General features: G+C 33.3%; 1 protein-coding gene and 1 long non-coding RNA gene across 5 annotated transcripts in view; both read right to left on the reverse strand.

Moving 5' to 3' along the window:
• Nucleotides 1-14,423, reverse strand: part of LOC145280019 (homeobox protein cut-like 1) — a 971,332-nt gene that overhangs the window by 882,397 nt on the left and 74,512 nt on the right. The window lies entirely within an intron of this gene.
• Nucleotides 1,108-6,724, reverse strand: LOC145272034 (uncharacterized). The gene is made up of 2 exons (XR_013866141.1): nt 6,476-6,724; nt 1,108-1,810 (listed from the first exon to the last, which is right to left on the reverse strand). It is a non-coding gene; the product is annotated as an uncharacterized LOC145272034 (long non-coding RNA).

Consider the following 14,423-nt stretch of genomic DNA (forward strand, 5'->3'; position numbering starts at 1 on the left):
TCATAATTTCATATATTAATTTATGTGAGTAAATGAAGTAGTTATATATATATATAAATAATTCATGTAATAATAAATTTAATTAAAACTGTAATAAGAACTAAATTACATATGGATTTAAAATGCAGATTAAATAAATAATTTAATACAACTAGAAATTGAAAATGTGTTTGGGGGGGGGTCATATAACTTCAATGGGTGCGCAAATATGTGTAATATATTATATTCATTGACTTTATTTTGGTAGGTATGGATATATTAATTATAAATAATAAATTCATTAATTACTAAATATAACATTTCTAACAGTATATACCGAAACTAATGCAATTTGTTACTACGAATATTAGGGTTGTAGTGGCTTTGTTTTTAAATTCAAAATGACTAATATAAGCAAATAAGTTAATTGCAGCTTCTCTTCCAATTCAATCATGCCCGAATGCATTTTATTTCCTTTTGGTGGATGGAGTTTTGCTATTTCTTCTAATGAGTTAAGAGCAAAATAGATTCGTTGATTGATTAATAAAGTGAATGATTTTGTTTTTGTGCTACGAAACAGATACGGTCAAGAAATGTAAATATCAACCGAATAAAATTAAAGGAATAAATTGTAAAATAGTCAACATCATGAAATTTGGAATATTGAGGTTTGTCATTTATTCATTATATGCTCTGTAATTACATTGAGCTTCTTAAATAAGGACTGGTATATATAAAAAGGAAATACTTCCACTGGAAATATATATACACAACATTCCTCTTCATTATAAAGTGGTGGATTATGAATATTGTTTTATTAATTTAATAGTCAGAGTTTCTAGTTATTATTGTTTATTCATGAAATTTTTTATCATCTAAACTTTAAGTTATATTGCTGTATCAAGCTTTAAAGCTTAAATGCAGAAAATGACCTTAAACATATATAAATAAATAAAAATTGTGACTTTAATATTTATTTTATGAATACCTCCCTTGAACGACAGCTTAATAAACATAATTGCACTCGTTTGAATATCATTTTTCGTAATTAATCAAAAATAAGATAATGTGTTTCACCGTTGATATCACGGGTTTTCTCAGATTTATTAGTTGAATATATAGCGTATGAATTTAGTGCCGTTTTTGTTATTGTTCTTTGGTTGAGTGAGCACTAAATGCAGTTGTGAAGCAAGAAAAAAAAAAAAAAAAAAGAAACCAGCTGGGAAGCAATGAATATAAACCTGTATAAGAAAAAAGAAGAAATTGACTGGACGCAAATTACTTGTAATATTTACATTCTTCAATTGAGATCCGTTGTTCCAGTTGTCATTTCCTGATCCTCCTGTCTTCCAACCACCATCATCTTTCCTCTCTCTCTCTCTCCTGACAGTGTCAATTAAATATCTGTTGTCAATGTGCATAATGTATGTATTAGTGGATAGTCATAGTGTCAACGACGCCATCATGTTTCTTTACTGTTTATTTATTTATTTTTTCTAATCCTCTTTCTGCTGCCATTAGTGTCAGAGATAAACAACAAAAAAGGATTGACTGCAGCTGTGAAAGTTGGTTGGAATTGTCTATCACAAAGGCCAGAATATTACTAAGCATCTCTAGATATATTATTCGGTCTGCTACGGTTGCTGAATTACTAATGAGCCAAACAATGCCGTAGACAGTTAGTCAATAGCAGTTAGATCTGTCAGAATGTATGTGGACTGTCTGAGCTTTTCCAAAGAAACTGGCCATGCTGTGTATGTGTGTGTGAGAGAGAGAGAGACTGCCTGTTGCTGGTGTCATCAGCAGCCAGAATCCTTGCCGCCGCCGATTACTGAAATCAGAAAAATGTTTAGAAGATCAATACAAATAGATTCATTCATGCCACTGCTCTTCAACTGTTCACAAGTGGTAGCGGTAGAGATGGTTGGAGGTTATGGCGAGGCGTCTTGCTGCTTTGCATTGTTTCGAAGCCGAAGCCGCACATTTTATTGCTTGCTTGCCACTTTTAATAGCTCACAATTGCTAACAGCTTCAAAAAATATCTGTACTACATCATTTTCTTGCTATACCTCTATTTACATAAAGTTAAATTTATGTATACATATTTGTATGTATAGGATTCACTCCTACACTAATTAATCGATCATTATGAATTTTGAAATGCAGCTCCTAGATATAACAGTATGTAATATGGGATATATTTAGTTTAATTATTTAGTTTTATGCAAAGGGATGGAATCCCTTTATGAAAATTCAGATACCTCCAAATTTTGTGAAATTTTAACAATATGTTTTAGAAGTTAATTAATAAATATTCCTAAAATTTCATTTTCATTTGAGTGTTTGAAAAGGTTTTCAGGAAGCATAATCGCCATTTTGAATTTGAAATTTCAAACATTTTTTCCAATTTGTATTGAATTTTATCCATAGTCATGAGACACCAATTAACCACAATTTCCTGAATTTCAATTTCTTAAGACCTTTGCATTTTAGACATTTTTTAGAATCAAAATCATGTAGTAACTATTCTAGACATAAGGTTTAGTAGGATTATGTCTAGCTTTTAATCTTCATAAGCAAACATAAAAATGGTACTCCACCACACTAGATAAATTCTTGTCCTTAAATCCAGTAAGACCAAGAAACCACAAGAAAAATATACTATAGCACATTTAGATGGTCAATTGGGAAGAGGAAAATTATGTTCTTAACGTTTTTACTAACTCAGTGTTTGAGAAATAAAAGGAAACTTAAAAGGAACATTCAAATATCAATGTATCTCATATAATGATCAACTGTTATAATTGAATTTGTCCATTTGTGAAGTTGAATGTGTCGACAAGCGACTAGAACTGGAACGGATATGTTATTACTGAGATATGGGTTCAATCCATGGTTACCTCTATAACAGGTCTAGAGGTCTAACATTTGGAGTCTGAAATAAGCAAGTTTTACAATCGGTCAGCAGAGATCATTTTTTAGCTTCTAACACTTCACCAGTTTTTTCTTCTAGAAAATTTCCTTCTAAAAGAATTTCTCTCTATAATCATGATTATATACAAATTCTTTTAGAAAATAAATCCCACATTGAAATAAAAATCACTCATTTGTTATTTGTTTATTCAAAGTTACTCATCTTTTATTTAGATAAATTTGTCATAATTATCAAATTTATCAATTAACTCATTGTGGTTCTTATTATTTTTTATGTAAAATACATAATAGCATCAAACTACTAGCATAGGAAAATTTTTCCCTCTCTATTTAGCTGCTATATTAATTATCTTAGAAAATTAAAATCACTCAAGTAAAAGACCCCAACTGTATGATTACCAGGCATTTTATGAGAGCTAGCCATGGTGTCGATCATGGTGTCCTTCAATTATCGAAAAGTAAGTACGAGTTTAGTTATGTTGTGAGAGATGCTGAAAAGAATGTATAGAGTAGTAAATTCACTAGCAGTCACCAGTCACAAGCGTATCCCTGTTATGAGAATGACATGTTTGCTGCAGATTATTCACAGATAGAGGGACAAGATGGTTTGAAGCCACCAGATCATATGCTTTTTGGTTTTCATCAGATCTCCTATTGTAACGTAGTACACGTTTACACATACATTAACATGTAGACACCCAGGACTCGCACATTGTAGACTCAGTCACAAAGGAGACAAAGAATAGGAAAGAGGAAAGAATTTCAACTCCTGTTTCAGGTTTTAAGAAAAGACCTTTATTCCCCATTCGCTCGCCATGCATTACTTCTCATTACGGCTGTAATATCACTCACATCTCTATCATGATCGTCTTCTCTAACGTGCTCTCTCTCCTTTTTATAGTTTTTTTTTCGTTTTTTCTTACCTTGACGTCATCTCGCACACTGCGCAGTGTTTACATACACACATTCACACTCTGTTGCACTGGGTTGCAGTCCTAATACCACTGGGTGTTAGACAAATTCGTCTTGGGTGGACCTACCAGGAATCCAGTGTTGGTGTGAGCAAAACCTCCTTTATGCCAGTTTAGGTGATTGGAAACTTTCAATTACCACTTTTTACGTTGTATCTTCTCATTTCAGACAAGGAAGTATTTTTCCGTTACAAAATTAACATCCTCTAATAAGTTCTCTCCATAAAATGTATCTACTAGCTGAGTCATGTCCTTCGCTGTTAACCAGGAGAGTTCATTTATGAAGCAATTGCTCCAGCTCTCCAACAGAGTTGGAAAAAACTATGAGATGGACTAAAAATATTTTTACTAAAACATGGTTTAAGTAAGAATAATATTGCTTAGCTGTTATAACAGACAGCCTCGTTGGAAAATGCACCCATTGCTGACAATATGTGACATCCTGCTATGTGACAATGAAATCTTTTTAAGAATCTAAAGATTTCCTAATTATTTCCACCACTTTTACTATACAACAAAAATATACTCTTAGAAATGAAAGAATCTATTACTAATAGTATTTATTTTGAGCTACTCTGTTTGCTGCTAATAAAAAATGGTGTGATTTTAATGAAAAATTGTTGCAGATCAGAAAACTGGCTTCCATTTGAAGAATAATCCTAGGCAGATTAAGTATTTTCAGAAAGAAATTACATTGAAGTACAATTTGTTATTTTCAAAAAACAAAGTGGCATGATGCACAAGATAATTAGGCTAGACAGAAGCAAATACTGACTTTCAGATTCAAAACTATCGATGACAAACTTTGAGAGATAAACTTACTTTTCTTAGATATTAGATATTGACTTTAATGTATTTATAAGTTTGATTTGCTGATTTGAATAGTGGACTGATAGTTAAGACTACTAAGGTTTAACGTGTATTAAACAACAAAGAAGAAAACATAAACAGCTGTTGGCTTGATTCTGTGTTGTTTTATTTTAGTAAAATTGTGTTGGGGATAAATATCAATATAAATTCTAATTATTGATTTAATGATGGAGCTTTTCAATTCTGTTTTCGGATACTATGATTAGAACAACTGATTCCAAATCTATGGAAATAAGTCAGCTTAAACACTTTGGCAGCAACTTGATGCTTACTTAATAGATAACGATCATGTTATGTTAGAATTTTCTCTTGGTTTTGCTATTTAACTGCGTTGCCCGGGATCTCTAAAGTAAAGAGTCTCATTTTTCTTTCTTTTTTCTTTTCTTTTTTGAAAACTAAGCTTTTGGTTGTTCTCACAAATTATTATATTTTTTAAAAAAAATCTGAAATTTGCATGTTAAATTTAATTATTACAGTATCATTAAAATTGAATTAATTGAACCTAATTGTTGTAAAACGATACATAATCATTGTTAAGATAATGGTTTAATTTCGATTTTTATTTTATAAAATTATCAAATGCAAAGCTTCCAAGACTTTCAATCATTTAATACATGAGAATTTGCTAAGAATTCTAAAGCCAAAAATGATCTTTTATTTGACAATTTTAATACTTCTAAATTTGTATTATTTGGATTCTTCGGACTACTGTATTCATCTTGAGTGTTGTTTTCACAACGTTTTGACCAATGTAACACCCAGCCGTCTTCATTTTGTCAAACTCAGGAATCTTTTTGTCAAACTTGGAAATCTGCACTGAATTTCGAACAGAACTCTTTATTTAATCCACACATATAGCATGCTGCCATTCTGTCAAGACTGGATAGAAGTCTTAAGTAATTTGCAATTTTATTCTTATTGTCATGCCTGCACTAAAAATTGAACCTTTAGCCTTGAGAAGAGTGTTATTTTAGAATTGAGTTTTATGCAGTACTTTATCCATTACACCACGGATCCTTATAATTTTTTTAGTATTACAAAGTAATTTATCCTTTTTTTTTTTTTTTTAATTATTAACAAAAGATTAAAATAGCTGACTTGTTTTCAAACAAAAAAAAATTAAAATGTATCTGGTTGTTTTTATTTTGTGATTAGATTAACTTTTAAATTTTGTTTACTTTATTTTTTTATTTTGGATTTTATAAATAAATTAGTAATATTAAATAAATAAAAAAACAAGATATATTGATGATAGAAAAACACCCATGTATAAAGTTTTCTCATAATTTAATTAATATAAAAAAATCCAAGTCAGTAATTTTCCATTTTAGGTGCTCCATCTGCTAAGTGACCTCTTGATGGTGAGGTAATTTCACTTTTCATTGATCTCTGTCAGATTTCCCAGGTAAAGATAAGTGAGCATTTATGTGTAAATCAAAAATGGACAAATGACACTGATCATTTCCATTTAAAAAGAAAAAACGTGCCAAATCTGATCGCAGCTATTTATAGGCTCAATTGTCTGACAGAAGATTGAATGTTAAATGCCATTGGTTTGTGCTGACATCAGCATCATATAAAAATCAAACACAAAAATCTTGGAACAAAACTTATTTGCACACTAGAGGATAAAGCAGCGATGATTCTGGGTTGAATTTATCACCTACAAGGTTATCCAAAAATAATTTATCACCTACAGGGTTATCCAAAAATCTTCTTACCTTTGTCAAACAGTGGAAACAATAACCGAACAATCACCAAAACTCAGCTTCGTAAGATATCACACAGGTAATGACGTTGCATCATTTTGTGTCATAAAAATGATGTGACACCAAGTGGCTCCACCAACAAGTTACTGACCCCAAACGTTGTATATGCCGTGGCTTTGTTCTCGATCTTTCATCATTTTAGTTCTGGTAGTGTCATCATCTTATTCACATGTTGACTGTCGATGGGGAGCGCACTGGTCCACAACTATAAAAATAAAATAAAACAAAATTCAGGAACAAAAAGAAAACTCAAACTCCAATACTTTACATTTATGGTTGAACTATGAGTGTGTATGTCTCCATCAATTCTCTACACACTAGTTCGCATGTACATCGAGGCCATGTCAGTAACTTTCTGCCAGTTTATTATTTCCCTCAGGGAATCTGCAAAGTACCAAGTGCCCTCGGCCTTATCCAAAATCCAACTATTAAAGCATCCAACTCAATTCCCAGCTCACTGACTGTCGTTAAGTCCCAACTCACTGACTGTCGTTAAGTCCCAACTCACTGACTGTCGTTAAGTCCCAACTCACTGACTGTCGTTAAGTCCCAACTCACTGACTGTCCTGACTGTCTTAAGTCCCAACTCACTGACTGTCCTGACTGTCTTAAGTCCCAACTCACTGACTGTCCTGACTGTCTTAAGTCCCAACTCATTGACTGTCGTTAAGTCCCAACTCACTGACTGTCGTTAAGTCCCAACTCACTGACTGTCTTTTAGTTCACTTTTGTCATTTCTAGTGTTCCCTTGACTCACAGTAACCCTCCCTTTCCCTAACCCTAACCCTAACCCTAATCCTTCTCCTATCAAAATACCCACATATCCATTATTCTCTACCTATCCGTCACCTAGTCACTTGTCACACACTGAATTTAAATCTACCCTTACCTCTATTAAAAAAAACTCCTGTAGATTGTCCATTGATAAATCTAAAAAATATTTGTTTTCCTACTTCCTCCCTTACCGGCAGCAGGGTAACCATAGTATCACAATGATTTCTGTACAGATGTCATAATGATAATGAATAAACCAAATTCTTTACATGTTGTATTACTTGTTCTTCTACTGTTCTATTAGTATTTTGTTTTGATTTTTGTTCTTGAAGCAATTCATTCATTTCGTATGAATCAGTATTTTGTTTTATTGTTTCATTCATTTCCTATGTATCAAATCATTCTATTGTTGACATTGGTTTCCCTAATATCTTTCTAGTTAGAATTCTTTCTAGAAAGGCATCAGGTACTTCTGGATGACTACATGAAGGTCGCTAACATTCTAAGAAAAAGTGTTTCTGTGCAATGAACTAGATCCAAACTAGGCATGCCCAGGTTGTCAGTTCATGGCATTAACTACTTATCACCTCCCATTTTTTTTTTTTTTTTAATGAATAAACTGAAAACAGGAGATGTGTCCTATATTACTGCATTACTTGATCATCTGTTATAAGGTTTTGGTAGGGGGAGGATAATATTTTCACATTTTTACTGGAGACAAATACTTTGAGTTTGATCGTTTAAAACTCTAAAATCCAAATGATGATTTCACTATCACTGAAGACATGATAGTACATTTAAAAAAGGTATTTTACAAATTCAAATAGTTTTTGTGTCCTCGTCCAGTTTTGGTATTTAAGGTGCTGCAGATATCCTGGACTTCAGAGTGGGCAACACCAGGCAATGTACTGTATCTGTTTGCCATGCAGTCTGACCCCAAGGGTTGATATCAGTTATGCTGCATGCAGTTAAATCACATCTCATGCACTTAAGTCAAATCTTTCTTGATCTACCATGAATTCTGGTGCATCATGGAATTGATGGAAGACTTGATATACTGTACAATTTATATATATGTTATAATTGAGTAGAAATGTTAATGCCACTAAAAAGATAAGGTTTATAGGCTTCAATACTATTGAATGGAATTGCATCAGATTTTACATGAAAAAACTTTGCATGATAAATGTGCCATAGGAGTCGCTATTATAATATTACTAATAAAACTCATGGGATAAAAGAATGACATCAAATTTAGCATGTAACAAGTATGATATAAAACGTGTTTGACAGGAAAAATGATCAACTACACCCAATGCAAACCTTCTGAGCTCAAATAAATCTGCCCAGTGGATGATCCCTTGAAAGGAAGGACCATCCATCCAGCACGGCCGTAGCTGAAATTGAACTCACTACCCGAGTTTGTAGTGTAACTCAAATCTTGTCATGATTCGCCAGGGCTATCAAGGGTATTTTTTATTGTGACACCATCACTAGACGGGGTGTCTACCACGGCTTAAGAGAGTCCTATCTACCCTTGAAAGAAGGACAGACTGTGCCAGTTTCTCAATCTGGTATTTTACCTTGCGGTACATACAGAACCTTGCCTATCCAAATGGTCTCCCATCTGGCCCAGCTCAACATTGCTTAACTTTGGTGATCTGGTGAGAACCGGTGTGTCAACATGATTGTGCTGAAGAAGGACCTTAAATAGAGAGAGGGTGAAAATGTCAAAATTGGAGATCCCTGCCACAAATCTGGTCCAGTCAGCAACCATGAGTATTCTTGTAGTGTAGCACCATAAACTATGGAACATATCCTACAAGGGTGTCAACTTGATTATTTTAAGGATACTGCAGTGGTACAATAAGTTATCTGACTAAATGCAGTAATAGCAATAAATGCTTGTAGATTGAAAATTATTTTAGCATCATTACCGTAAAATGCATCAAATGAGTGGAAATCATAACTTTTTTTATTTATTATCAGGTTGACAAGAAAGTTCTTGCGGTTTTGAACTTTAAAATTCAAATGAACATATTTCAGCTCAAACAAAAATTTATTGATCGAAATAAGCACCATCAGAATCAACACATTTTTGCCAACGCAAAACAAGTGTATTTATGCCAGTAACAAAAAAATCTTGCATTCTGGTGAAGACGAATTGTTAAAGGCGTTTTTGATATCGCTTAGACTTTTTAAGCATTTTTCATGCAGAAAGTTGTCGAGATGCAGGGTCGGTTTAGCAACATGCAATTGGGCATTGTCATGGAGGAGAATTGGGCCTTTTCTGTTGACTAATGCTGTTGTCAAAGTTTCTGATGCATTTCATCCATTTGTTGACAGTACTTCTCTGCCGTAATGGTTTCGCATGCATTAAAAAACTGTAATGGATGAGACCAGTCATAGATCACCAAACAGTCACCATGAACTTTTTTTGGTGCAACTTTGGCTTCGGGAAGTGTCATGGAGCTTTGTTGATGTCTAACCACTGAGCTGAGTGTCGCTGGTTTTTGTAAACAACCCACTTTTCATCGTAAGTCACAACCCGGTCAAGAAACAGGTCATTCTTGTTGCGTAAAGCTAAGAGAGATGACACTTCATTATGGTGTTTTTTTTTAGTTGTCATTCAATTTGTGAGGTATCCATTTATCAAGTTTTCTTGCCTTTCCAATGTCTTTCAAGTGGTTGAAAATCGTCATATACTGACTCGTCTAATTCAGAAGCAAGTTCTCGAACAGTTGTGTTTGGATTGGCTTCAACTAAGGCTCTTAATTGATTGTTGTCAACATCAGATAGCCGACCACTTCGTTCATCATCTTCTCATGGCTGCTACGAAATTTCTTAAACCACGATTATGCTGTGTGTTTAGTAGAGGTTCCTGGGTCACACACCTCGTTGACATCACAAGCTGTTTCAGTAGCTTTTCGACCTAGCTTGAATTGTAATAAGAAAATTGTGTGAATTTGCTTATTTTTCCATCTTGTATCATTCTATCGTTCTGAAAAGAAGACATAATTGTTTTAGAACGATTGTAATTTAAACGATTTGATGGAGCAAAAAATGCTCTTTAAAATGTTATATAAAGTAAAGGTATTATAACAAAAACTTATTTGAAACTACGCCATTAGAAATTAAAATTTCTGCAAGAACCTTCTTGTCAACCTAATAATAATAATATATGTCCCAAATTAGAATTGTAACAAATCTAGCATTAAACACTCTTGGAATAACAGGGATATGAGAGAAAAGGGCAATAATTATAATATTCCCAATAAACACCTCCAAAACTACTGACAGAAAATTTCAACAAATTTTGCATGGTCAAACGAATCAAAATGATGCTATTATTAACATTAACTGAAATACTACTACTACTTGTTGTTGGTAACTGACTGTCTCTGCAGACGATGGTGTAGCAGTGGGTGATATGGGAGGATAACTGTTGTCCGTGCAGCAGCCCCCCCCCCCTCTCCGTGAAGCCAGAGGATCCAAGAGAAAGATAGTCAATACAGCTTGGCTCTAACTGTGCTGCAGGAGTTGCCGGTGATAAAAATATAAAGTCAGGCCGCCTTAGGGACTCTGCCCATCTCCAGATTTTCTGTCGGGGTTTACTTTCTTAGCCTTTCCCTTGATGCAGTAATCCTGCAAAGCAGCAGAGGTTTTGAATCAGTTGCCTTATCCTAGGTGAGTTAACAAGCCTTACATGCCTGAAGTGACTGATTTTAAGTGGACCGCCTTGCCCCTTCTCCCAATTAGTATAAACAGTTTCGCCAGACTAGAAGGTAAACCACATGAGAAGGCCAGGAGCTGGACTTGATTGTCAGAGGCTTTTTAAGATGCACACCATGAGGACATTTTTTTAGGAAGAGGGAGCTTATCCCCACTACCACTCTCGGTTGTGACAACCTTTAAAACTAGAACTAGCTCTTAATTTATATATTTAAGATAATGAACAGTTTAAGTTTTGTAATGTTAACAAATATTTGCTATATGAAGTCAAGTAAAAAAAGTTGTAAGTGCTTGTTTCATGTGTTTACCTTTATTTTTCACAAATAAAAAATAACGCAATTATAAAATGAATTAATTTCAAAATTAGGAATAATAAATCATTACTGTTTTAATTAATTAATTACTTAAAGCAAACAAATTAAAAATTAAACTGAACTCTGAAACAATTTGTAACTCAACTTTGAATTGAGGAATAAATTTCAGAAAAAAAAATTCTTTTTTTTTTTTACTACAGAATTGAAACGATCTGTCTCTTCACATTTGGAAACATTTTAATTAGTTTGGAAAGAATAGAAAGATTTAAAAATGAACTTTTAAACATTTACTTTTTTTAATAGTCTAAGTAAAAAAATATATATAATATAAAAACAAAAAATCTAAATGTTTCTGTGATTAAATTATTTTTTAAAATGCAATAGTGGAAATATTAATTTGATTAATAGTAAAATGATTAAAAAATAATATTTACTTCCTTGGCCTTTCCCTTGATGCAGTAATCCTGCAAGGCAGCAGAGGTTTTGAATTAGAGTTGCCTTATCCTAGGTGAATTATTATCCAAAGTTAACAAGCCCTACATGCCCAAAGTGACTAATTTTAAGGCGCCAGTGGATCGCCTTGCCCCTTCTCTCAGTTAGTATAAATTGCTTCACCAGACTTAATAGCTAAACCCCACAAGAAGGCCAGGAGCTGGACTTGGTCATCAGAGACTTTTTGAAACACACATCATTAGGGCATTTTTTTTTTTTTTTAGGGAGAGGAAGCTTATCCCCAATATCACCCTCGGTTGTGACAACCTTTGCTACTATAGTGAGGATAATTACAATAATAGTAATAAACACTTATAAGCTCCAAAAGTATTTGGCAGAATTGGATTAAACTTAGCATGAATAGTCGTTGGAATTCTGGGTGTGTCAGGGAGTATGGAATAAAATGCAATAATGTATTTTCTCATTTCTGTTTACTGACAATTTTTTTCTGCAAAATCATCCATTGATAGGGGAAGAAAATATGTTTTTTACTAAAAAAAATATCTCTAATATGAACTATGTTATTCTTTTATATTATCAAGTTATTCAGAAAATAATGACTGATTTCAGAAACAAACAGTTATTCATTGATCTCATGTAGGATCCATTTATACAGACAGTTAAAATACTTACAATTCTTTGACATTTTTATGTACATTATGTTTAATAATTGCTTTCAAACTTTTGTTAAAAATATAGGTTCGTCCTCTACAGTCTTCATCTTGAAGACTCTCATTCCTGTTTAGGATTTCTGAAACCACATTCCTACTTTTCAATCTCTTCCTTATCTCCAAACTCTGTTGATGTTGATAACTGTTTGGGAAGCATCCTAACTAGGTTTGAACTCCTGCAAGAAAAATATATGGATTTCTGTTTTTGTTTATCTTTATTAAGGGTAGCCTTTAATAATGCTGAACGAAATTATGGTAAATTTATTTAAGGAATATGCTTCAAATATATAATATTTAAAAATATTTTTTTTTAATATTTAAAACTTTCTAAGCAATATTACAGAAATACCAACTTTTAAAAGTGAGTTGAAAGATCTACCAGTATTGTCTAAACGATGTAACATATTAACATCTTTAAGTTTCTTTATCTGAAACTAGCCTGGGTGCCCGGCGTTGCCCGGATGTTTGGAGGTGAGTATTGAGCAACAAAAAAAAAAAAAGTGTAGTAGGCAGACAGATTCAAAACCCATACCGTGAAGGAGGAAAAGAACGTGAAAAAAAAAAAAAAAGTGATGCTTTTGCTGTTGCGTCCATCACCAAACCAGAAGTGGCAAAGGTTAAAGCTAGTCAATCGAAAAGAGGGGATGATTTTTGAAAATATCGTCGAAAAAAGCGACCCTCTCCTTATAGAAAAGTCCCCAGTTGAGGGTGAAGGAATTAATATTTTTCGCCAATATTTCGATATTTGTCGTCTGAAGGATCGAGCTTCCAAACAATACCGATCTCGTGAAAATCCGTCGCCTCTGTCGAAAGTTTTAGATATGCATACATACATACATTTAAACAGACAGGTGAGATTTATATTATCGATGAACTGCTAAGTATTTTGTTGTGTCAGGAGTCGGAGGTTTTGGAAGGAGTTGGAATAGTGAGAATACTAATTCCAATTTTTAATCTCTGAATAATCAACAGATCTTCTGAATATAAGATAACTTTAAAATAAGTAGTTGGAGTCATCATTTTTGAAATTCTGGGAGTTGTATCTGGACCTTATATGTTCTAACTTGGTAGGCCAGGTTGTAGCAGTCTATTTAAAAACACCTTATAATTACATAGACAAGCTGGCTGGAGATTGTGTTAATATCATGTTCTTAACCTAATATAATATTAAGTTGTGTTAATATCATGTTCCTTGCTAACGATAATGTCTCCTACCTCGGTCTTTTTATGCCTCCTCCGTTTTCTGTCTGTGGATGTTTAGCAAGTGGTCTGAAGCTTGACATTAGACAAACATCGTTTTCCTCTCATACTGATTCAATATAGAATAACGATAATACATATCCATGTTATTGTTCTATCTGCTAATGTTATGCTTATGAAGAGATTCATTTTCATGCATCCAATACATTCATTCTATTAGTTTATGGCGAGTTCGCCTTGCTGTTAGAACCATCTTCCACTTTCTGTTATTTTAACATCTCTAGCTTTGGATATAATTATGTTACTCAAGAACAGTGAAAATGAGTCCAATAGCTAATATTATCCTATTTTTATCATCCTTATTTCTCTCTCTCTCTCTCTCTCTCTCTCTCTCTCTCTCTCTCTCTCTCTCTTCGCCTCTTTTTTCTTTCTTTTCCCTCCCTCCCCCCTTTTCTCCTCTTCTTCCACTGTTTCCTATGCTGTAGATAGGAATTTTGTTGGAAGTAGGAAAGAAAATAAAAGCTGCTGTGTCATCATCGAAAACTTTCTCTTGTTTTCATTGACTTAACATCCCGATACAAGAATTGCTAAAGTTATGATCCTGTAATTAATGGAAAATCAGAGATTAGATCATTCCTGTAATGATGTGATTGTGGTGCAATGCTGTTTCTGTGCAGTTCTAGGAAGTCCATACTCCCAGGCTTTGCCTTCTCTCTT

The sequence above is a fragment of the Euprymna scolopes genome, chromosome 1 (genome assembly GCF_053919585.1).
Source record: "Euprymna scolopes isolate OS-2025 chromosome 1, ASM5391958v1, whole genome shotgun sequence".
NCBI classification, from domain to species: Eukaryota; Metazoa; Mollusca; class Cephalopoda; order Sepiida; family Sepiolidae; genus Euprymna; species Euprymna scolopes.